This window comes from Sminthopsis crassicaudata, chromosome 3 (genome assembly GCF_048593235.1).
Source record: "Sminthopsis crassicaudata isolate SCR6 chromosome 3, ASM4859323v1, whole genome shotgun sequence".
Lineage (NCBI taxonomy): Eukaryota > Metazoa > Chordata > Mammalia > Dasyuromorphia > Dasyuridae > Sminthopsis > Sminthopsis crassicaudata.
Window position 1 is genome coordinate 491850743 of NC_133619.1, and position 25598 is coordinate 491876340.

At 34.4% G+C, this 25598-nt stretch overlaps 1 protein-coding gene across 4 annotated transcripts in view; it reads left to right on the forward strand.

Moving 5' to 3' along the window:
* Positions 1-25598, forward strand: part of OPCML (opioid binding protein/cell adhesion molecule like) — a 1489737-nt gene that overhangs the window by 861909 nt on the left and 602230 nt on the right. The window lies entirely within an intron of this gene.

Consider the following 25598-nt stretch of genomic DNA (forward strand, 5'->3'; position numbering starts at 1 on the left):
TGTTGCTTTCCTCCAGATCCCCTTTGAGTCTATCTTTGTATCTATTTTTATCTATCACTGAATATACAAAAAGGATGCACAGAAGAGAAAGTACAAATATAAGAAAAGGGCAGCCTTCTCACTCCCACGTTAGGGCCAGTCTAGACACATTTAAACTAGGACAACTGGCTCCTCCTCAGCTTCCACCCCCATTAAACCAAATTAGGAAAGGAAGAGAAAAGGGCTAGAGGTCTGAATAGCTCAGGTGTTTTATAGGGAAAGACCAGATTCACCTCCAGGCAGATCTGTTATATCCTCTCTCCTCCTCCCCAAGGTAGGGAGGGAGATATCTAGGTCACTGTAAGATTATTGTTATAGGTGATTCTAGATACGGGAAAGACAGGTGCAGAAAAGTTTAAGGCAACATGTCTGAGGCACAAAAAAATTGTGCAGAGTAAAACTGGGTCCAAAGATTTAGGGACTGTAATGTGAAGAAATCTCTATATAAATATGAGGAATTATTGTCTGTTAAATGAGGGCTAATACTTGTTTTATATACCATACAGGGCTATGGCAAGACCCAAAACAGAAAACCTATGTTAAAAAAAAACTTTGAAATCTCCTCCCTCTAAAACCCCTGAACCTATGTGATTATTGTTGTTGTTGTTTCTGTGATTTGTAGTTGCTGTCTTTTTCATTACCAGAGCACCAAGAATGAAATAGGTGTGTCTGTCTGCAAAGATGGGTGATGCTAGGAAATGAAATTTTGTAGAGTAATAGGATAAAGCTGAAATAAGGAAAATATCAGCTGACCATCGGGGGAAAAGCAGATTCCTGGCAATATCCATTACATTGTGGAATTGCTTCTCTCAGGAAGTGGTAGAAACATTTACTGCTCAACTGGATAAAATGCTGTCAGAGGCTAGATGACCTACCATTTCCTTCTACATTATCTATGAGGGTCTTTTACAATAAAAGAAGGACCCAAATGGACTCCAATTCTGTAATCATCCAGGTTTTGCTCCACATCATAATTATAGATTGTCGTGTTTGGAGATAATTGTTCCCCATTTGGTCTTGGTCTTGACTGCTCCCACATTCTATTTGCCACCAAGGCTGTATCTACACTGCCTGCATTAGGATCTAAATTGTCATTATTCAGAAAGCTTGGAAAAAATCTACCTTTTAATTACAAGGATGTATTCAAGCAATTTCAATAGCACAATTTCAGGTATAGTTTAGGCCAGGCACTCTTTCCATTATATCAGACTATATTTAATAATACTCATGAGAAGAGATAAAAGAACTTCAAAAAGGGACTGAATGATGACTTGTCTGGGACATTATTACAGGAATTATTTTAAATCTATGTATCATTTATATGTATATTTTAAAACTATATACACACACACACACACATATACAGGTATCTAGCTTGGACAAGATTACTTCTGAAATCCCTTAATAAAAAAAAAAAAAACAATAACAATGGCTATTATTATATCTCAAATTTAGATAGAGCTTACTATGTATGTGCCATAGAATCATGAATCCAATCTATTCTTTTTACAAATGAGGAAATGGAAGTACTTCTAAGATAAGTGACTTGTTCAGGGTCAATTGATTTGTAACCAGGGATATAAATATCCAAATTAAGATTTAAACTCAACTCTTTGTGACTCCAATCTTTTTAGGTTATTGTTTATTTATTTTTTAATGATTTCTATCAAAAAGATTTTACATATTGGTAAATAGTAACTGAAATCTTCCTAGTAGTCTTTTCAAATAATTCCTTCCTATATTTCAGGTATTTTGAGTTTTGATTTCCATGGTCATTCTATTGGCTCTATAATAGACTATATATCTATGTCTGTATACATATATTTAGTCTGCTCCATCTATCTTGATAATCATTGTTTTTTTTTGGCACTATTTTTGCTTTCTCATGAAACATATAGATACTGCTAGGTACTGTAAGAGTCCAAATGAGGCAGCTCTACTGTTATCCATGGAGGAAATTATTTGTTTTAGACTTCAGGAAACCAAATTCATCTTTTTACCATGATGAGGTCCTAAAATAGGACTTTGGGAGAAGCATACATACTCATGCTCTTCTTAGATTTGAAGCTCAATAAGTCAATGTCACTACTGTGTTTTGTTTTTGAATCACATCTCTTGGGCTTAGAACAGAATAACACTTATATATGCTGACTTAGTTCAAATGTTCTAGCTAGTTAAAATTTTTCCTGTTAATAGGACTTTGCAAACCAAAAAACAATTGCTAAAGATAAAAATGGCTGCCAGATGGCAGAGCACTAGGCTGGGAGCCAGGAAGAACTGAGTTCAAATGCAGCCTCAGACACTTAAGTGTAAGTGTAATAGCACCTATCTCTCAGAATTATTGTAAGGATAAAACAAATTAATATTCATAAAGTTCTTTGTAAATCTAAAAGAACTATACAATTTTTATCTATTATCATTACTATTGTTTTTATTAGACTAGATGATCTATAAGTCCGAAACAATCTGGAGTGAAAATATCATGAAGAAAAAGAAAGACGAAACGAAGTCAAAGTATATGGTTCTTCCCAACTATCAGAAGGAGCATATAGTTAAAAAATATATTTATTCCTTGAATGCTATGATTTTGAAAAATTGCAGTGTCCAGATGACCACTGACTTTAGGGTCAGTTCTTTCTGGTTTCTTGGTTTCTTTTTCACACTTAGGGCAAAAATCAATCAAATCACAACCTTGGAAAATAGATGAACTAAAAGTGCTTGTTAAGACAGAAGACTATGATTAGCATTTCACTTAAAATGCTCCAGTTTAGTAATATAGTAGTTTAATATTAACTTTTTATCTAACTAAAACAAGAAAAGGAATCTTTCACCTAGAAGTAAGAGTTAAATAAATGTTAACATTTAGCTAAAGTTGACTAGTTTTTGAAACCAAATAATTATGTTTAGATACTGTATATCTTAAAAATATTATCCCAATCCTACTATATGTTGTTTACAGGAAACACACCTGAAACAGGATGAGACATTCAAACTAAAAGTAAAAGGGTGGAGCAGAATCTATTATGCTTCAGGCAAAACCAAAAAAGCAGGAGTAGCCATCCTCATCTCAGATCAAGCAAAAACAAAAATTGATCTAATTAAAAGAGATAAGGAAGGGCATTATATCCTGCTAAAGGGAAGCATCAATAGTGAAGCAGTATCAATATTAAACATGTATGCACCAAGTGGTGCAGCATCTAAATTCTTAAAAGAGAAATTAAGAGAGCTGCAAGAGGAAATAGATAGCAAAACTATAATAGCGGGAGATCTCAACCTTGCACTCTCAGAATTAGATAAATCAAACCACAAAATAAATAAGAAAGAAGTCAAAGAGGTAAATAGAATACTAGAAAAGTTTGATATGATAGATCTTTGGCGAAAGCTAAATGGAGACAGAAAGGAATATACTTTCTTCTCAGCAGTTCATGGAACCTATACAAAAATTGATCATATACTAGGGCATAAAAACCTCAAAATCAAATGCAGTAAGGCAGAAATAGTAAATGCATCCTTTTCAGACCATAATGCAATCAAAATAACATTTAATAAAAAGCCAGGGGAAAATAGACCAAAAAATAATTGGAAACTAAATAATCTTATACTAAAGAATGATTGGGTAAAACAGCAAATCATAGACATAATTAATAACTTCACCCAAGAAAATGACAATAATGAGACATCATACCAAAATGTGTGGGATACAGCCAAAGCAGTAATTAGGGGAAGTTTTATATCTCTACAGGCCTACCTGCATAAAATAGAGAAAGAGAGGGCCAACGAATTGGGTTTACAACTAAAATTGCTAGAAAAGGAACAAATTAAAAACCCCCAGACAAACACAAAACTTGAAATTCAAAAAATTAAAGGTGAGATTAATAAAATTGAAAGTAAAAAAACTATTGAATTAATTAATAAAACTAAGAGTTGGTTTTATGAAAAAACCAACAAAATAGACAAACCCTTAGTAAACCTGATTAAAAAAAGGAAAGAGAAAAAGCAAATTGATAGTCTTGAAAATGAAAAGGGTGAACTCACCACTAATGAAGAGGAAATTAGAACAATAGTTAGGAGCTACTTTGCTCAACTTTATGCCGATAAATTCGATAACTTAAATGAAATGGAAGAATACCTTCAAAAATATAGCTTGCCCAGATTAACAGAGGAAGAAGTAAGTAGTTTAAATAGTCCCATCTCAGAAAAAGAAATAGACCAAGCTATTAACCAACTTCCTAAGAAAAAGTCCCCAGGACCAGATGGATTTACAGGTGAATTCTACCAAACATTTAAAGAACAACTAACTCCAATGCTATGTAAACTATTTGAAAAAATAGGGATTGAAGGAGTCCTACCAAATTCCTTCTATGACACAGACATGGTACTGATACCTAAACCAGGTAGATCGAAAACTGAGAAAGAAAACTATAGACCAATTTCCTTAATGAATATTGATGCTAAAATCTTAAATAAGATATTAGCAAATAGACTTCAGAAAATCATCCCCAGGATAATACACTATGACCAAGTGGGATTTATACCAGGAATGCAGGGATGGTTTAATATTAGGAAAACTATTAGTATAATTGACCATATTAATAATCAAATTAATAAAAACCATATGATCATCTCAATAGATGCAGAAAAGGCATTTGATAAAATCCAACATCCATTCCTACTAAAAACGCTTGAGAGTATAGGAATAAATGGACTATTCCTTAAAATAATAAGGAGCATATATTTAAAACCTTCAGTAAACATCATATGTAATGGTGATAAACTAGAACCTTTCCCTGTAAGATCAGGAGTGAAACAAGGTTGCCCACTATCACCATTACTATTCAATATAGTACTAGAAACTCTAGCCTTGGCAATAAGAGCCGAGAAAGAGATCCAAGGAATTAGAGTAGGAAATGAAGAAATCAAATTGTCACTTTTCGCAGATGACATGATGGTATACTTAGAGAACCCCAAAGACTCTGCTAAAAAGCTATTAGAAATAATTCAGAATTTTAGCAAAGTCGCAGGATACAAAATAAATCCACATAAATCCTCAGGATTTTTATACATTACCAACACAATCCAACAGCAAGAGATACAAAGAGAAATTCCATTCAAAATAACAGTCGATAGTATCAAATATTTGGGAATATATCTACCAAAGGAGAGTCAGGAATTATATGAGCAAAATTACAAAACACTTGCCACAAAAATAAAGTCAGATTTAAATCATTGGAAAGACATTCAATGTTCTTGGATAGGCCGAGCGAATATAATAAAGATGACAATACTCCCCAAACTAATCTATTTATTTAGTGCTATACCAATCAGACTCCCAAGAAACTATCTTAATGACCTAGAAAAAATAACAACAAAATTCATATGGAAGAATAAAAGGTCGAGAATTGCAAGGGAACTAATGAAAAAAAAGTCAGAGGAAGGTGGTCTAAGTGTACCTGATTTAAAGCTATATTATAAAGCAACAGTCACCAAAACCATTTGGTATTGGCTAAGAAATAGACTAGTTGATCAGTGGCATAGGTTAGGTTCACAGGACAAGATAGTGAATAAAAATAGCAATCTAATCTTTGACAAACCCAAAGATCCCCAATTTTGGGATAAGAATTCATTATTTGACAAAAACTGCTGGGAAAACTGGAAATTAGTATGGCAGAAACTAGGCATGGACCCACATTTAACACCACATACTAAGATTAGATCAAAATGGGTCCAAGATTTAGGCATAAAGAACGAAATCATAAATAAATTGGAGGAACATGGGATGGTTTACCTCTCAGACTTGTGGAGGAGGAAGGAGTTTGTGTCCAAGGGAGAACTAGAGACCATTATTGATCACAAAATAGAACATTTTGATTACACCAAATTAAAAAGTTTCTGCACAAACAAAACTAATGCAAACAAGATTAGAAGGGAAGTAACAAATTGGGAAAAAATTTTTACAGTTAAAGGTTCTGATAAAGGCCTCATCTCCAAAATATACAGAGAATTGACTTTAATTTATAAGAAATCAAGCCATTCTCCAATTGATAAATGGTCAAAGGATATGAACAGACAATTTTCAGATGATAAAATTAAAACTATTTCCACTCATATGAAAGAGTGTTCCAAATCACTATTGATCAGAGAAATGCAAATTAAGACAACTCTGAGGTATCATTACACACCTGTCAGATTGGCTAAAATGACAGGAACAAATAACGATGAATGTTGGAGGGGCTGTGGGAAAACTGGGACACTGATGCATTGTTGGTGGAGTTGTGAAAGAATCCAACCATTCTGGAGAGCAATCTGGAATTATGCCCAAAAAGTTATCAAAATGTGCATACCCTTTGACCCAGCCATACTACTACTGGGCTTATACCCCAAGGAACTACTAGAGAAGGGAAAGGGTCCTGTATGTGCCAAAATGTTTGTGGCAGCCCTTTTCATAGTGGCTAGAAGCTGGAAGATGAATGGATGTCCATCAATTGGAGAATGGTTGGGTAAACTATGGTATATGAATGTTATGGAATATTACTGTTCTATAAGAAATGACCAACAGGAGAAATACAGAGAGGCTTGGAGAGACTTACATCAACTGATGCTGAGTGAAACGAGCAGAACCAGAAGATCATTATACACTTCAACAATGATACTGTACGAGGATGTATGCTGATGGAAGTGGATTTCTTCAACATAGAGAAGAGCTAATCCAATTCCAATTGATTAATGATGGACAGAACCAGCTACATCCAGAAAAGGACTGGGAAATGAATGTAAACTGTTATTTTTACCTTCTGAATCCAATTCTTCCTGTGCAACAAAAAATTCGGTTCTACACACATATATTGTATCTAAATTATACTGTAATATATTTAACATATATAAGACTGCTTGCCATCAGGGGGAGGGGGTTGGGGGAGGAAGGGAAAAAATCTGAATAGAAGTAAGTGCAAGGGATAATGTTGTAAAAAAATTACCCATGCATATGTACTGTCAAAAAAATGTTATAATTATAAAATAAAATAAAAAATTAAAAAAAAAAAAAAAAAATATTATCCCTTTCCTCTCTACTTGTATCTTTCCTCATAGACAATCACTCCACCCCCATAGACATTTTACCCTTGTGATGTCATTTGTTCTCTTTGAGAACAAAGGACAAATAATAACACTGATTCAAATGTGCCTTTTCTCAATGACAATATTTTGGAAAATAGGCAAATATATTTTCACTTCATTAATTCATTTAAGAAGTATAAATTGAGTACCCTCTGTGTGATAATTTCTTAAACATTAAACTGAGACATTTTTATCAAGTAATAATTACCAAAGAAAACGTGCTTTTTGAAATTTACCGTATTTGTTTGGGATGGACAAAATTATGAGAATAAAGATTGTGGAGATGAACTCACATTCAACCTGAATGATTGCTTATTTTAACTTATCCTTGGTGAGCTATATGCTTATGCTACAACTCAAATTTTAGCTTTCCTTCTGGCTCCACTCTTTGAGTCAAATAGATCTTTTCCTCTTAGGGTTTTAAATGCCAAAGTTTTATTTTTGTCAAAACTACCTATGGAAATGGATAAAATAGATTTGGCTATGGATCTTCTCTTTAAGCAAGGTCTTCTGGGAACTTGTCTGTCCCATTACCCATTTCAATAGACAAGGTAATTTAATAAGGTTATTATATTTTACCCTTACTAAAAGACTTAAGAATACTTTTTTTTTAAAGAAAAAGGTCTTGTCATTTGTTGTTCTTCTTAGGAAAGAATCAGTGGAAAAGACAAATAAGACTGAAATCAGATGTTGAGTCACTTATATGAATCAAACTTTGAAATTTATGTGGACTCTTCTGCTTGAATTTTGGGTAATATTTGTTTCCTTCTTGTACATTAGGGTCAAAAAAAACTTCAGGAATAATTGTGGGAATCTCAGAAATAAAGTCTATGTTAATAGATAGCTTTATTCTAGTTGGGGCTTACCTCTCAATTTACCCAGATCTTACCTTTTATGCCTCACTTTTCTTCTTTGACCTTCCTCTCCCTCACCCTTAACCCCCAGTTTCTATATAAAATGAGGAGATTAAATTAAATAAATGTTTCTTAAAGTTTGTGCTAGGTACTCTATGGGTCTCTGAAGTTAAAAACAAAACAAAACAAAACAAAACAAAACAAAAACTATTTTCCTACCAATATTCAGATGTTTTAATTTCTAATAAAGCAGATTATCTATAGATATGACTTACATAAAAAAGGAGCTCTTGGAGGAGGGAACTCCTCAATAATTTTTAACAGTGCAAAGAAATTTTAGGATCAAAAGTTTGAGAACTGCTGGATTAAATTATCACTAAAGCCCCTTTCAAATTCCCTAACACTGTAATCTGTCCTAATAAATCATTTCTGCAGGATACTGATTCAACCCTAGAAGATAGCTTAGTAGTTTCAGGGTGAAAGAAGTCTTTGTGCTCTGCAGTCTGCACAGGTTTCTTAATCATTGTAGAATTTATTTCAGGGTGGTGAATTTAATCTATACAGCTGTATATGGTTTGGGACCCAGTTAACTTAGAAATTGATTCTCTTCCTCTGCACAGTCAAGGCAATTGGAATCAGTCAGGATGTGCATCCTTGCATTCCATTCCCCTAAAAAAAAGAAAAAAAATTGCCCTAGGTGAGAAGAGAGACCATAAGCTAAGGCAAGCTCTAGGGCAAGCTCTGTCAGATTTTCCTATCTCTTTAATAAAGGCTATCCTCCAGCCCTTGAGGAGGAAGCTTTTTTATTCTGGGAATGAACTAGTATATGAGGGAGTGGGATTTGTGTGTAGTTGGGAGCTGGTGCAGATGCCTTTGAGACACAGCTGGGAGATGCTTAGGGCCCATCATCAAGACGCTCTCTATATTAGAATTTCAAGGACTAAGATAGAGAGGTACTTTTTTTTTTTTTTTTTTTGGAGAACTCTAATCTTTGAAACTCCATTAACTTCTAATCAGGTCACTTGGCCTACTTGAGGGTTTCATAATCTGATGGTCCACAAAAGTTCATGAATAAGTTTCAGGAGCCATGAACTTTTATGTTGGAAAAAAAAAAAATATATATATATATATATATATATATATATATATATATATATATATATATATATATATATATATGTATATTTTGAGCATCTTCAGATCCTCAAAGCAATCCATGATGCAAATAGATTGGTGGACCTCTCAGATAGACTACAAAGCATATTTTCTGTTGTTGCTATTAAATTTAACATACTCAAAAAAGCAAGATGTGGTGGATCAGGCCTATAATCCCAGTTACTGAAGACACTGAGGTTCATACATATCTTATTAAGAACTGTCAATGAACTTGGGAGTTTGAAACTGACTTGGGAAATCTTAAATTCAACATTTATATGGTGACCTCCCAGGAGGGGCAGAGCTACTAGGAAATCTAGAGAGAAAAAAACCATCTGGGTTCGCAATCTGTGAGCACTGAACAAATATTTTTTTCTTAGCAGAGAAATAAAGATCTATCCTAAGATCAATTTTTTCTTCAATACTTACAGATATTCAATCAATAAACATTTATTAAGTGCCTACTATGAGGCAGCTAGATAACCCAGGGGATGGAGCAGTGGGCCTGGAGTCAGAAAGAGCTGAATTCAAATTTACTAGTTGTATGATTTCTGGCAAGTTACTTAACCTCTGTTTGTCTTAATCCATAAAAGAAGGAAATGGTAAACCACTCCAGAATCTTTGCCAACAAAACTCTTATGAACAGTATTTGTGTGCTATAATCCATGGGTTCATAAAGAATCAGACATGTTTAACATACCTGGTAAGGAATTCTGTTAAGTACTGGGGATCCAAAAGAGAAGAAAAAAATACCCGCTGTCTTCAAGAATCTCATAATCTAATAGAAGAGATAACATGTAAATTAACAGCATAAAAGAGAAATAGGGAATGATTAATAAAGAGAACCAACTGGAACGAAAGAGGTTAGGTAAAATAGAATAAAAAAGGCTAGGTTAGCTTAGGTTAGGTTAGCTTTCTGGAGAAAGTAGGATTTTATCTGGGTCTTAAAGAAAGCTAGAAGGCAGAGATAAGGAATACTTACAGTGCTCCTGGTTTGAGGGAGAGCCAGAGAAAAAGATGCAGAGGTGAGAGAGGGAACATGTGTTTTTGGAGATTGAAAAATATGCAAGTGGGAGTACTATTAAATAAGACTGAAATTAGGAGGTGGCTAGGCTGTAAATAGCTTCAAACACCAAAAAGAGAATTTTGTATTTGATTCTGGAGATGACACAAAGCCATTGGAGTTTATTGACTTGCAAATGTGTTCTAGAGAAAATCACTGTCACTAAATAACTCATGGATTGGGGTTAGGAGAGACTTGAGGCAGAAAAACTCACTAGAAGGATTTTATAATAATCCAGGTGGGAGATAATGAAGGTCTGGAGTTCATGGATGACAGTGTCAGAAGAGAAAATGAGCCATATGCAAAGGTGGAGTGGACAGGCCTTGGCAAAAGGTTAGATGTGAGAGGTGAGAGAGTGAAGAGTTGAAGATGTCTATTAAGTTTCAAGCCAAAGGGATTGGTAAGATTTTATTGCCCCTCTGCAGAAATAGAATTTAGGAATAGAAATGAATTCCAATTTGGACATATTAAACTTAAGATGTCCACTGGACGTCCATTTTCTGAAAGGTTGGTCCAAGATTAGAAGTTAAGAAGAGAAAAAGTAGATTTGAGAATCATAAGCAAAGAGATGGTATTTAAATCCACAGGAGCTGATGAGATTATCAAATGAAGTAGTATAAAGAAAGAAGGGAAGAGGGCCTGGGACAGAATTCTGTGGGAAACCCAAAGTTAATGGACATAGTTCAATGAATACCTAACAAAGGACTCTGAGGAAGAGCAGTTTGATAGGTAGGAGGAGGACCAGGAGAGAGTGGTTTCTCAAAAATCTAGAGAAAAGAGTGTCAAGCAGAAGATGGTAGTCAAGAAGGTAGAAGGCTGTAGAGAGTTTGAGGAGAATGAACATTTAGGAAAGACCACCAGATTTGGCAATTAAGACATTTAATTTTGAAAAGAGCTTTTTCGACGGAATGATGACATCAGAAATGGGTTTGTAAGGAGCTAGGAAGAGAATGAGAAGAAAAGTAAAACAATCTCTTATAGATGATATTTTCAAGGACTTTAGCCTCAAAAGGCAGAAGAGATATTGAATGATACTTAACATGGAGAGTAGTATAAAATGAAGATTTTTTTAAAGATGATAGAAACATATATATGTTTGTAGGTATTAGAAAAGGAGATCATAAGTTAATAATCTAAGAATTGGTAGAGATCTTAGATATTGTCTTCCTTCACAGAGGCAGAACTGACATTCACAGAGTTAATATCACTTGCACAAGGGCACACACACAAATCCAAAGCCAGAACCATAATTTTAACCCACAACCTTCAATTCTATATTAAACACTCTTCACTGTACCATATTGTCTCCATTAAAATTTTGTGATGTAAGAAAAATGCCAAAATTAGAATTGAGATCATCTCTATCACAAATGGACAAACATTAAGTTCTAATAGTATTGTGACTGACTGGGTGGAAGGAAGTTTCCAACCAAAAAAAAGTAATAAAATTAAACATTCTGCCCTAATATTTAGCCTAATGACAAATTAATAATAACTAGAATGATAAACCTAGAATAAGAAGGCTTTGAAGTTTTCTCTTTTGTATCCATTTTTCTCCCATCTACATAATTATGAATTTAGTATATAAATATGATTTGGAAAATTTAAGTGGCTACACAATTGAAGGCAATAGAGTAGAGAAAAAAGTTCTAAATATAGAGTCATAAGACCTTAACTTAAATCCTGATTCTTTTAATGTTCTGTATAACTTTGAATAAGGCATTTTACTCCTTGTGCCTCAGTTTCTTATTCTGTAAAATGAGTGGGTTAACCTAGATGACATATTCTATGATCTGACGTGAAGCACCCTATTATATTATATGCTTTATATAGAATCCTGAAATTTCAGGACTATTAGGATGTTTGATTGCATCCTAACATGCCTAACCTAAGGGACAATTGTGTTTTTTTCAACATAATAAAAATAGCAACAATTCAATGGCTGTAACATGTTACCTTTAAAAATACTTTGATGAATTTGTGATCTTGTAGTGTTGATACATTTTTACTTGATGGAGTTAACAAGCAAATCTTGCCTTAAATTTTTATGTGACTCTTGTCCAATTCTTTCCATAAAAGGACTGTGTAATGTTCTTAAAGATCTTCTTTTTTATTTTTAGATATTTTCCTAATGCAACATTTGGATATCTAACTGCAATCCTTTTAAGCAGTCAATCTGCATTTTAAAAAGTAAAGTACAGTGTTAGTCATTGGGGATACAACAACAAAAAAGTGATTCAATCCCTGCTGTCAAGTTGCTTATGTTCTATAGGAGGAGAAAAATACACACACAATAGAGGCAAAAATGCAGGTAGGGTAATTTGGGGAAAAGAAAAACACTAATAGTTGGGAAAATAAGAAAAGATTTCATGTAGAAAGTGATGTTTGTTATCATTATATAACTGATCAAATCTCTCTCCTTGATCATATATCCTCAAGTGATGGTTTTGCTGAGAATCTTCATACCAAACTTATCCTGATTATTTCATGGGGAATATTATTTCCAATTTATCAGATGAAAAAACAGATCCTTAGAGAGGCTGACACAGGTCCAAGGCCACAGAGTCAAGAGTCTATCCCAAACCATAATCCAGTTTTGTTCTTAGTCTAGTGCTCTGTCCACATCTTGGCTGTAATATCTCTCATCAAAACATTAAGAGGAACTGAATGACTTTTTAGATTTCTATTGCTTGTTTCTTTTTGTTAGGCCTGCTATCCTCAGCATGCTATCTTTTCTCCTCAGCAGTCTCATGCTTTCTTCATGGGATTCTCCTACTCTTCTCATACTTCCTACCTACTTTTCCCCTCAAGAACCTATGACTTGAAACTATCTCTTCCATGTTCCCCCTACCCTGCCATTTAAAAGGATGCATTAAATTAACTCCAAGAATATTAAAGCTTAATATGTCTATTCTCATGGACATTATCATCATAATAGGAGACAATGCCTAAACTGAAAATAAACCATTGGCCACATTTTAGGCAGTTTGACAGATCTGGGTAGGGACCAATTTGTTTCTGTCAGTTATAACTACTAAGTCTATCTATTTATAAAGCTAGACTCATGTCCTTATTTTCCCTCTCTTCTTTGACTTTATGGGATGTCCCTTTTATTCCTATCTCTGTCATCCTCTCTATCTTAATTGTCCTTTTGTTAAGAGATAAAGAGAATGTTATAGATTCTGAAAAAGCTACAAGATTGGAAAGGTTGTATATATTTTTAAAAAGGCACTGAAATTATAGTCAGGAGCCCTGGGTTAGGGATTCAATTCTGCTGCTATCTGATTGCCCTTAAGTAAGTCACTTATTCACTCATCTTTATTTTTTCATGTGTAATATAATATTGATGGTGATAATGAGAATGTAATAACATTATAATTTTATACAATGTATTTATATACTATAAGTTTTTCAAAGTGCTTTAAAATTATTATCATTATTTTATCATCACACCAACTCTGGCAAGTAGATGCTATTATTATCCCTGTTTTGCAGATGAAGAAATGTACCAATATAATTTAACTAAGGTACTCTCCATGGTCCTTTCCAGCTCTGACTAAATGAATTTCTGATAAATTTGGAAAGGATACACAGCTTAAATTATTCTTCTTGGTTGCTATTATGTGTATTCATTAGATGATTGCTATTTCTTTCTCTAAGTTTATGCCATTGTTGGCCTAGCCTTAAAGAGAAGAGGAAGGAGGTAAACTCTGTTTAATTGCAAATTACAAAGTTATAAATAAAAGCCCTTTCTGTTTATTCCCTACAAGAATCGCTCACTCTCTGTGGGTAGTTTCTGCTCCAATCATGGATTGAATTATACCAACGACACACTTGAGTGATTTTAAATCTGAAGTGAAATGTAAACACATACAGACCCCTTTTCCATGGTGTGGAGTCCTATGATAGGCAAATTGTTTAACTTCCACACACCCTGTCTAGCCCTAATTGATTCTTCTAACCCAACTGTGCGTTTTAACATGTTCCAAGTTGGAGAAATCTACCAGCACTAATTCGACACGGCAACTGCTTATGGGCCTTTTAATGTGCAAAAGGGGATCAATCTAATTTCTCAAGTTAGCTAGGGAATAAGTTAAGTGTAACCTGATTGGTGCTTGGGGGAGGGAGCTGAGAACTGAGGTAAGCATAGGCCTGCATAAATATTAGAATTGGAAAGGGCTAGTTTGGATTCCATAAGAACACAGCCCCAACAGAGAGCCCTAGAGAATGTAATCATAAAGATGACCTTATAGCAAACATTTCTCCTCGAGGATTTTCCAATTCCATTATACTGGGATAACATAGACTTAACTCAGATCTGACCTTTTTTAGATTTGTATAAAATGAAGAAGTTGGACTAGTTGATTTGTGAGCTCCTAATCTAGAGTTCTTTGTATACTTCCTGCCTTCGACTACAGGGGCAACTAGTTGATGCAGTGGATAGAACACTTATTCTGGGATGTTCAAATCTGGCCTCAGACTCTTACTATCTGGGAAAGTCACTTAACCCTATTTGCCTCAGTTCCTCATCTGTAAATGAACTTAAGAAGGAAATGGCAAATCACTTCAGTCTCTTTGCCAAGAAAACTCCAAATGGGGTCACTAAGAATCAGACAAGACTAATAAAACAAACTAAAAGAATCTTTATCATTGCTCTGTCAAAGAAATGCAGATTTATTAATAGGACAGAAAGGTTATTTCTCTTTAAAGAGAAATAGTAAAGAACTTCAGAACTTTTGTATAGCTTAAATGAAACCTGACAAACTAGGTTAGAAAGGAATCTCATAAGCACAAACTGTGATATCCCTGAGTGATATTTATTTTGTAGCTGTGTGATACATATGTATATATACACATTTACATATATACATATATGCACAAAGGCATATGCATATATTTGTGTGTGTAGTTACGTACATGTACAAATCATATACATATGTATGTGTATATATGTGTGCATAGATATTGATATTTATTTATCTATCTATGATATTGCTGCCAGTTCTCCACCACTGGAGATGTATTGGCAGGATATGGTTATAAATGGCCAAATGATTGTAAAATTTTAGAACTAGAAAGTACTTCCAGATCATAACATTCAGCCCTCTTATTTCAGACATTAGCCATTATTTTCACCAATTTCAGAATGATGATAACAGAATTATTTTCATTAGATTAGTTGGCCCCTGAGGTCCCTTCCAACTCAGATATTATATGGATCCATGAAGAGCTCTTAAGCAGGATGGTCAGACTTTGTCTCTTCCTGCAGTCAGGATATAGGAAGAAACATAAAGCCAAATATAGATTAAAACACAGCTAGAGTGACTAATGAATTCATCAGAGAATCAGTAAGCATTTAATGACTATTATATGCTAGGAACTATGTTAGGCACCAAAGATACAATGGGAAAAAATGAACTAATCTCTAGTCTTAAGAAGTTTATATTCCATCATGGAAGATGTGTGTAAGTATACATAGAGAAGAAATGCAAAATAAATTAAGGACATATACAAATTGAGTAGTTAGGAAGGGGTATTAGCATTTTTGAAGTGATGGAAATAGGAAAGATGCCATATAGTAAAAGGTGATGCTTGAGCTGCAACTTAAAGGCACGCTAGGATTTCAAGAGGGATAGTTGAGAAGTGACATCTAGGGCAAGGGCACAGGGATAGGGCATGGAGTATTGTGTGTGAGCAATAATAAGAAAGCCAGTTTGGCAAGACCTTTGAGTAATGGAAGCAGATTTATATATAGTGAGTCTGTAATGTTTGAGTTCTTATTTCATGAAGTTATACTTTCTCACAACCACTCTGGACCTGCAATCAGTTAACAGTGAAACTATCTCTAGGGAAATGAGGATTATAGATATGTCCTCAGATGACTGAAGTTGTCAGGAAACTCCTGAGCACCTCAGATCCTGAAAAGGTTTTAGAGAATACTTAATGTCCGAGGCATGAGTGTCCAACAGCAATTCTCACTGCATCATAGATGTAACTTCAGTCTAAGTTAAGTGGATCTTTATTCCATTTCCTAGGTCTGTGGATATCCAACTAGAATATATGAAGTCAAGCACAGTTCTGGTTCCTGTGCATTCTTTCTTATTGACTCCTATATTCCCACATAAATTTGTGTGTTCAGTCATTGGAATAGGGATTTATTCAGGAAAGTGGAATTATCCCAGAAAAACTTAGGCAGGTCTAGCATGTGATATCTTGGTGATTCTCTCTGTGGATGTGCAAACTGATGTAAATAGTCTTTTCTGCTCTAAGACAGTAAATAATGAGTTCATTTTGTTTTTTAACACATCATTCTACTACAAGTATTCAAGATCAACACAGAATCCAGAAAGGAGTGATTGGATTTGCTGGTAGATAATAGAATCTTTGAATTTTTGAACTAGTAATGACCTTGGACCTCAAAGTTTTGCCTGCTCAGTCTTCAAGCTCATTGTTGTCAGTATGATGCCCTGTTTCTGGTTTGCCCAGATTCCCAGAAAGTATTGAAACCAGTAGTGACGGCAGCTTCTCTATATACCACAAGCTATGGAAGGATCTTTCTTCCAGTTCTTCCCATCTTCCGTGTCTTTCTTCATTGCTGCCTCCCTTTCTCTTCAGCACACACTTTCAATGTAATCTCAAAGCTTGATGAAAAAACAAAGATGGTTATTTAAAAAAAGTTGTCATATAAGTCCTGTCCTTGTGATCTAAACATTCCAACACTGTTTGGTTTGCTTAGGTATGATTCTGATTTATGCTAAAGAGCTAAGATTAAAAGAGCATTCCCTCTTATGCTTATGCCCATGGGGCAGCTCGGGAGTACCATAGTACATAGAGTGCCAGGCATGTAGTCAGGAAAACTCACTTTCCTGAGTTCAAATCTGGCCTTATATACTAATTAGCTCTGTGATCCAGGGCAAGGCACTTACCCCTGTTTTTTTTTTTCTTATTTTTTTTTCTTCTGTAAAATTATCTGGAGAAGAAAATGGCAAACTCCTCCAGCATCTTTGCTAAGAAAACCCTAAATGGGGTCACAAAAATTGGACATGACTAAAACAACCAGATAATAACAAACATGCTGAAAATATTAACAAGATCACATAGCTAAAAAGGACCTCAAAGGTCTCTGAGTCCAACTCCCTCACAGATGAGAAAACTGAGGCACAGACAGCTGAAGTGATAGTTCAAGGAGATAGAAAGTGGTAGAAACAGTATTTAAACTCAGGTACACTGGATCAAAATTCAGCACTCTCTCCATTCTATCAGGTAATCTCTCATCTTAGGCTCTTTTGAAATTCATGCAATCATTAGTGTAGAGTTAGAGATCATTTATTTCTCTTCCCTTCATCTTATAGATGCAGAAAGGGACACTCAGAAAATGGGAATGACTTTCCTCAACTAATATAGTACATAGTAGAGAGCCAGGATTTGAATCCTTTGACTTTTAATCCATTGTTTTTTATACTATACTTTGAACTGCTACTTTTTCCTCTTGAAGATGAGGGCAGACTTAAAAATATAAGAGCATCACTTATGGGAAAAAAATGAAGGGAAAACTCCAGAATGTTTGCTTTCAAGTTTCTATCTATTAGATCAAAACAGATTCTAAAGTTAAAATTGTTACAATTTTGGATTTTTTCATCTCTGATGGTGCCAGTGTATAAAGATGAGTTCATCTTTGTGATACCAGATCAAATCTTATAGTTATAGCATGAATTCAAATGCAATTTATTTTTACATAGAGTGTTTGCCTATCTAACAGCAGAAGCTTGACTTCTATCCTCTGGCCTAGTCTATCTTTCTATTTCCTTGGATGATCTTGCCCTATGTCCCCAATGGGGTCTAAGTAATGTGCATGTATTAGCATTCCTGCCCAGCTATCAACATATTCTTTGAGTGTAATCAGGGAGCTAAGACTTGGAACCTCTGATGATAAGCAGATATGAATTAGAAATCATGTTCATACAATGTTATAACAAAGTCTACCACAACAGAAATAACTTCAATGAGTGAAAAAAATAATTATGAAATGAGACAGGAGAAAGGAAATAAAAAGAATTATCCAAAGATTATGCTGCAAAAGTTTAATTTCAGATCCAAAAACCCGACAACAAATAGTCTTTCAAATGCTTTCTCAGATCCTTGACAAAAAGTGAATGACCAAGAAATGGGGGTTCAATTATGAACTTAGTCAGTTAATAAACATTAAGTTCTGACTATGTTGCAGAATAGTGTAGTAACTAGAAGGTTTCTTTCAGAAATAGCTAGATTTGGGATCAAATTCTGCCTCTGATGTAATTTGTCTATATGATTCTGGCAAAGCAATTAATTTTACACTTCTCTAAGCAATTCTTTAGGATTACAAATTAGAAAGAAAGAGTATGGCTTATATGGATATAGTAGGGTTCCTCTTCTGGGAGCTCTTTATACCAGTGGTTTAGTCCCTGTATGTGCTAACCTAACTACAAGCTAATAAGAGGAAACAAAATGTGTGTATAAAAATATATAAAAATAAAATGCAAGACAAAGCAACTAGGAGTAAGAATGGGCAAGGAAAACTCAGAAAAACTCATTCAGAAGATGACACTGAATCTGAGCCCCTTTTCTCCTGCCTCTAACACTGTACAGCCTTTAGAAAGTCAATTAACCAATAAACATTTTTTAAAGCAACTACTATGAGCCAAGCACTTCACTTAGTGTTGGGGATACAAAAAAAGGCAAAAGGTAGTCCCTGCCTTCCAGGAGTTTACAAGCTAATGAGGGAGAAAATGTGTAAATAAATATATGTAAAGCAAGTTATATACACCATAAATTAGTATTAATTAACTAAAGAGAGTCTCTAAAATTGAGAGAAGGCTTCCTGTAAATTTTTTTAAAGTGGATTTTAAATGGGAATTAAAGGAAGCCAGTCAGGAGATGGAATTGAGAAGAGTATACCAGGCATAGTGGATAACCAGAGAAAGCATCTAGAGCCAAGAGATAATTTTTTTTTCGTGAGATCAGTGTCACTGAATTGAAGAGTACTTTGCAGGAACTAGAAGAAATCCTATAAAGAGACTAGAAAGGTAGGAAGGAGCTAGATTATGAAGGGCTTTGAATGTCAAACAGAATATTTTGATCCTGATAGTAATAGGGGGCCACTAGAGTTTATTGAGTGTGGGACAAAAGGAAGATGATGTTGTTGCATCTATATTTTAGGAAAATCACTTTGATGGGTGAACAGAGGATGGACTGGAATTAGGAGATATTTGAGACAGGAAGACCCACCATCTTGAGGGTCTGGAAAATGGTTTTGCTCTGTTTAGTATTATTAGTATTAGTATGAATTATCAGTATTAGTATTATTTAGTAATTAGTATTAATATCTCTTCAGTATTAGTGTTAGTATGATGAAAGGTAGGAAGGGGAAGGGATTTTAAGGAGAGAGATAATGGGTTGGATTTTGGAAATTGAGGGTTGAAGATGTCTATTGGGCATCTATTTTGAGATGTCTGAAAGGCAGTTAGAGATGTAAGACTGGCAGTCAGCACAGTTTGGGGTAGGATGTTTAGATTTGAGACTCATCAGCATAGAGATTGTAATTAAATCCATGAAAGCTGATGAGAACACCAAATGAAGCAAGTAATTTTACTTCTATAATCTTAAAGTTCCTAACATATAAAATGGAGATTATACGTAATACCTATTGCCCAAGGTTGTTATGAGACTCACATGACAAGATATTACATTTATTAAACACCTTCTATGTGCCAGGCGCTGTTCCATGTACTGAAAATACAAATACAAAATTAAAAGTAACTGCATACAAGCTTGTAAAGTGTTTTGAAAGATAATACATACAAAATAAATACAAAGTAATTTTAAGATTGGATGGATGAGGCATTCACAGATGCAGCGATCATGAAAAAGCCTTCCAGACAAGGTAGTCCAGGGACTGAGTTTTAAAGCAAACTACATATTTTAAGAATTGAAGGTGAAGAGCGACTGCATTTTAGGTATAGAGTACAATCTGTAAAAAGGCACAAGGATGGCAGGTGGAGAGCTTTGGCGGCAGAACAATGAGGAGGCCAGTTTGGTTAGACTATTGAGCTTATGAAGAGGAGTAATTTTTAATAAAACTAGAAAACTAAGCAGATCTTGAAGACCATTAAACTAGCTTATACATTACTCTTGGAGAGAAAATTATTACTTATTTTATGGATAAAGAAGCTGAGGTCCAAGAAGGTTTTATTATATGCCCAATGTCATACAGGTAGTAAATGATGGTTCTTGGCTTAGAGGATCTGTATTCAAATCCCATAAAATTCAAGAATGAACACTCTTTTCATGGCACCACATTGTTTCTTAAAGGTATGTCAAAGTCAGAGTATGAAGGGTTCTAAATACCAAGAGACTTTGTATTTGAATCTAGGGCTAAGAGGTAACAGCTAAAGTTTATTAAACAGGAGAGTAAAATGGTCAGACCCATGCTTTAGGAATGTGGCATTGACAACTGTAAGCAATTCACAAAGTTAAGGTCAGTTATGGTCATCATTATTATTACTCCTGTAGTATTAGGTCAATGATTGTTTTCTGGAAATGCTATTTAGACTGGTAAGCTAATCAATATCAGTCAATACTTACTGAAAATATTCACCAGAATAAGAACTTTATATCACCCACGGAAAATATGACAACTGAAATGTTGCTTATAATGTCAGTTTTTTTCAATATATTGATTAGTTTTGTTAAGTTTCTGCCTTTAATATTTCTCTATTTTCTTTTAAAAATGTATTTATTATAAGGGATGGCTCTCTAAAAGGGGTAGAAGTATAAAGGAAAATGTAGGTGATTCATAAAAAAATCAATTAATATTTTATTAAATAAGAAAATATTGGACATGAAAATTTTCATCTTCTGAATCAAGAAAGACAAATGGAAAGATACATAGTGCTTTATAAAATGGGTCATAGGTATGAGCAAATGTAAGAAATAAATATTTATTCACATTCTACTCTTATATTTATCTATTATAAATACTTTGATTAGAATTAGCACAGGACAGAGGGATTACGCCAAGCTTAAGTCTTTTTGACAATTATAGGAGCTATTAGTTGGTCAGCCTAGTTAAAATGTCTCATAACAAAAAAGAGTAAAAGTAAGGCTTCAGTTTAGTTAAAATAAACACAAAACACACTTTTTAGCCATGATTGGGCTATGCACTTGGCATTTTGCTTCCATTGTTAGAGATAAGAGGAGTTTTGAGAAAAACCATCATTTTTTTTTTTTACATAGAAGTATAATTGAATCACCCATGAGACATATTTATTATGGATTATATACTCTAATGACCTCTAGGTGATCATTATCCTGTGCCACCATTCTTTTTTTTTTTTTAATAGTTTTTATTTACCAGATATATGTGTGGGTAATTTTACAATATTGACAATTGCCAAACCTTTTGTTCTAATTTTTCCCCTCCTCCCCACCCCCCCCCCCGCCCCAGATGGCAGGTTGACCAATACATGTTAAATATGTTAAAGTATAAATTAAATACAATATATGTATACATGTCCAAACAGTTGTTTTGCTGTACAAAAAGAATCGGACTTTGAAATAGTGTACAATTAGCCTGTGAAGAAAATAAAAAATGCAGGCGGACAAAAATAGAGGGATTGGGAATTCTATGTAGTGGTTCATAGTCATCTCCCAGAGTTCTTTCGCTGGGTGTAGCTGGTTCAGTTCATTACTGCTCAATTGGAACTGATTCTGTTCATCTCATTGTTGAAGAGGGCCATGTCCATCAGAATTGATCATCATATAGTATTATTGTTGAAGTATATAATGATCTCCTGGTCCTGCTCATTTCACTCAGCATCAGTCCATGTAAGTCTCTCCCAGCCTTTCTGAAATCATCCTGTTGGTCATTTTTTATAGAGAACAATAATATTCCATAATATTCATATACCACAATTTATTCAGCCATTCTCCAATTGATGTTTCCAGTTTCTGGCCACTACAAAGAGGGCTGCAACAAACATTCCTCTGTGCCACCATTCTTGAAGAACTATCACTTGTTGCTTTTGAGGGTAACAACAGAACAGAACCAAAACAAAATTCCCAAATCTACTTTGGATGGTATTCCTACATCTTCCTTTTTGTTTTGCCTACCTCATAATATTTTTAATTATTTTAAAATTGAAAAAATATCAAGAAACATTAAAATTTCTTTATACAAAGAACATGGAAAGTGATTATGTATGATAGCATGGATCTCAATTATATATAGCTTGCTCTTTAAAAAGCATATATTAAATTTGACTCAGTAGCTCCAGTATTACTCTGCTTATCTGTGTACCCTTCTGAACTCCTACTTTCCTCTGTTTACTTTTTAAAAGGTTTCATTAATATTCTTTTCTTTCTTTTTCTCCTTTTTTTTTGAGGAGGAGAGAAGGAACACTATCACTATACCCTTCCTTAATCCTCTCTTAACTTCACCCCATGGTAAGGGGGGGTCAGATCTCTCTTATAACACAAATATTGTCAAGTAGAACAAAATATAAGATTCTCTCCCCTCTCCAAATTTGATGCTAGAAAAAAAAGTGCAACTTTCTATATTGTTCATTTGTATATAGACTAGAATTTGTCATGGTGATTCCTAGATGAAATGTGGTCAGCTCCTACTTTTGATATCTTTTCGGCTTCAATCAGATTTCAGAAGGCATAATAGATAGTGCACCAGCCCTAAAGAAAGGATGATCTGGTTCAAAACCAGGTTCAGACACTTAATACTCATTAGCAATGTGAACCTAGGCAAGTCACTTGACCTCAATTACCTTACCAAAAAATGTTTCTTTGTCTTGGGGGATAATTTGGGGGAAATAGGCAGAGGGGAGGCTGAAAGGGATACATTTTTTTAGTGTCAGAACCACTAGATTTTAGAGTAATCATTGGGTTAAAACCAGTAGGCATGTACCTACAACCAATGACTAGCAAAATGAAGTCCTATATCTTAAAATCAGATACTAGTTTGGGGGATGCAGACAGGGTCAGCTAGCACAGAAGTCTGGAATTCTGTCTTTGTAAATGTATTAAGTAAGAGGGACCATGCCTCAGTGCTCTGAGACTATATGCAATGTGGCCTTTTAAGTGCTTCTGTTTTCTGGGAATTGGTTGTATCCCTAGAAAGAAGACTCTGGCTAAGGTAAATAGATTTTTTTAAGAGACTATAAATGAGTTTGACCTGGGAAATATGACACTTAAAGTAAATGAAGTGTTCTGGTCTTTTTCCATACAATCAATTCTTTATAATTCATGCTATTGTAAGGAACTAGTGATATGATTCTCTCTGGCCTATTAACTTTATTAAAACAGAAAGGCTAATGAAATCAAGGTCATGAATTCAATGCTCTGGTAGTACAATTAATTGTGCCTCTTGCCTTTGGTCACCTATTGAACCAATGGCCTAGTTCACTTGCTTTGAAAATGTATGCTCTTGGTCACAAGAAGCCTATGTGAGAAAGTCTAGGTAAATGGGGTAAGAACATATCTTACCATCGCTCAAAATACATTTCAAAACACATTCTTTTTTGATAGTGGATTAGTATCATCCTCACTTTATGAAATTAGCCAAATGATACATACAATCTATAACGTCAAGCAATTTTACCAAGTATATATATATGTACACATATATGTATTAAATACCAGATACAGTTAGTATAGGTATATAATGTGCATATATCTGTATGGTGCATATGTATATGTGTTCATTTATAATATATATATATATATTATATACATACATATATATGTATGTATAATACACATATATATGTATGTATATATATATATACATATACATATATGTATATATATAATACATATTGTGAGTTTTGCAATCTCAGAGGCATTCTTGACTCATTCTGCTTTGTCACCTTTCTATCCAATCAATTGCAAAGTCTTTGGTGGTATTGCTTCCACATTTTAATAGTTTAGCCCCATATTTTTCTTCCAAAATATGCTGTGCTTAGACTGATATTAAAATAACTTTCCATTCCTTGAGCACAATTGAACTCAGGTGACCCAGAATCATACTTCATAAAAATAGAGAAGTAGTTTGGGATTTAAAATTTGCCACAGATAATCCACAGAGAGGTTATTGCAATATGGATATTCAAGAATTGGCTGTATTGGGGAGGAAAGGTCTCAAAAATTATTTTAGTGTAAGTGAAAGGCAAAAGAAGACAAAATGAAAATCATTATGAAAAGTGTAATGATTTTAAAGTTAACTTCTAGTTATTTTATCTTCTTTGTTAATTATCAGTGATTATCTGAGTAGGATAATTCTCTTCTTACCCTTTCCCCCAGTGATGCCCCAGGCTACTATCAGTAGTGTTCAGTAAGGACTCTATCCTTGTATCAAGAGGCAATCTGGTGTAGTGAACAGAGTGATGGACTTGGAAGATCTGGATTCAAATTCTTTCAGACACTTAATATCTCTGTGACCCTGAGCAAATCAAATAATTCCTTTGAGAGTCACTTTCTTCTTTTTGGCTAGAAATGGAGAGGATGATAACATCTACCTAATGAAATTCTACTGCTCAGAAGAAAAATATTAAAAGGTCTTCATGGATCTTAAAGTGCTTTTTAAATGCTAAATACTATTGTTGCTCTCTTCTTATTTTGTTTTTGGAAGAAATACATATAAAGATGTCACTGGGAGTAATTGGATTCTACAACATTTGACACTATTGACTTTCTTTCTGGGGACTCTCTCCTCTCTTGGATTTTGTGATGCTATTCTGGTTGTCTTACCTATCTTGTTATCTCTTTTCTTTGGATTATCATCTGTGTTAAAACTCTGTCAGTGACCTCTTCTCTTTTCTTTCTTTATTTTTTCACTTAGTGACCTTATCAATTCATATGAGTTTATTAGCATGTCTACAGAGAAGATTTCTGGATCTATACAGAGTATCCAGCTCTACTGTCTCACCTGACTCCGGTCTTGTTATCAACTACCTATGGGACATTTTGAACCACATACTCATATTTATCTCAAACTCATCATGTTCCAAGCACATGTCTGAGCACCAATACTCTCTCTCTCTCACTTTAAAAATAATGATAGTTATTGCTTCTATGTAAAGTATAAACTCCTCTGCCTGTCATTCAAAACTATTTAGAACTTCCCTATTTTCCCAGGCTTTTTGCTTATTACTGCTCTCTGGTCTGGTCATATTGGACTGGATCCTTTCTGTTCCTTACAAACAATGCTCCACCTCTCATCTCTCTCTCTCTCTCTCTCTCTCTCTCTCTCTCTCTCTCTCTCTCTCTCTCTCTCTCTCTCTCTCTCTCTCTCTCTCTCTCTCTCTCTCTCTCTCTCTCTCTCTCTCTCT